The 1392-nt window shown below is 34.8% G+C and overlaps 1 long non-coding RNA gene across 1 annotated transcript; it reads right to left on the bottom strand.

Moving 5' to 3' along the window:
* Window positions 1-543: 543 nt before the first annotated feature.
* LOC132759402 (uncharacterized) lies at window positions 544-955 on the bottom strand. The gene is made up of 2 exons (XR_009629705.1): window positions 819-955; window positions 544-634 (listed from the first exon to the last, which is right to left on the bottom strand). It is a non-coding gene; the product is annotated as an uncharacterized LOC132759402 (long non-coding RNA).
* Between the last annotated feature and the right edge of the window lie 437 nt (window positions 956-1392).

Consider the following 1392-nt stretch of genomic DNA (forward strand, 5'->3'; position numbering starts at 1 on the left):
AAAGTCAGTTTCTGAGAGAAGGGTTATTTTGGATCTCAGTAGTTCTACTTCCAATGCTGTGAATGATTACATTGACAAGGATGTATATTAAGGGGAATCTATTTCTTTAGTATTTCCAAAGATTGATGATTTTATTAAACTTATTTTAGCCAAAGGTCAAGGATGTTTAATGTTTAAAAAAGATTTAAGACATGCTTATAGACAAATAAGCATATGTCCTTCACAATACAATCTAGTATCATTTGTTTGGGATAAGCATATTTTTTGTGATACAGTTTTATCAATGGGTTAACGCATACGCTCCCTTCGCAGCTTACTGAATACACTCATGTTACTTCAGACCGCTGTTTTAAAATGCGTCGATTCATGATATTGACCTTTACAGTGAACTTTGAATGACCAATGAAAGTTTTCCAAAATCCAAATCGCCCGAAAATCTTTATACGCATTTTCATTGGTTGAAACAGATGACGTGTGTACAAAATTATAAATAGACGGGTAATTCCTCAAAATTTTGTAAACAAAATGGCGACTGTTAACTAATTAAGGTAGCACTCCACACTAAATTTCAAGTTTCTGCCGTCAATGTCCTACAAGCAATATGTCTAATAAATCTGATCCCAAACTACACAACCTGGAAAAAGAAAACACATTTTGTTAAGAACATATATGTCATAACATTGCAAATATGTAATGAAATCATCCCATGTGCAACAGTCAGGCAGTTAAAAAAAATTCCAATTCATTCCGTAAAAGCCAAAAATCTATAGTGGTCCGAGACCCAAAACAACATTTTTCGTCCCTCCGGCAAAAAATACCTGCAAATATACGGACTACAGAAACTCTGTCACTGCTTTAGCAACTCCCTATGCATGCATACTATCACAAAGAAATAGGTGCTTGGCCTTGTAGATTTTTTGCTATTGCTGAAAGTTTGTACCCCCCTGTAAAATCACTTGTTTTCACCGAGCATGCTGTTTAAAAGCAATGTTTACAAACAATGGCGGCCTTGACATCTATAATAAACAGCATGTTATTTCTAACCATGTTTTCGAATTTGCCAATGATCATATTACATGTTACAAAAACAAATTTCATGCTGAAAATGCATTTTAAAGTCAACCAGTCATTTAAATCCACAATAGTCACTATATCCATGAAATCCTCCCTGGCCTTTTGAAGCTGTGGCTTCATTTAGTGTGGTGTGCTGCCTAAGCTTGCAAAACGTTTCAATTATGGATCCATTTAACTGTTTCAAAAGGCAGTGGTACAATCTATCATTGAGCAGAATAATGACACTTTTGTGTGTGCAAAGACATGATCGGGAAAGTCTCTGTGTTTTCAAGGGTTAACATATTTAGATAGTGAACTTGTTGTTAATGAAAACCCAAT

Source organism: Ruditapes philippinarum, unplaced genomic scaffold, assembly GCF_026571515.1.
Source record: "Ruditapes philippinarum isolate M1 unplaced genomic scaffold, ASM2657151v2 ctg4110_1_1_1_1, whole genome shotgun sequence".
NCBI classification, from domain to species: Eukaryota; Metazoa; Mollusca; class Bivalvia; order Venerida; family Veneridae; genus Ruditapes; species Ruditapes philippinarum.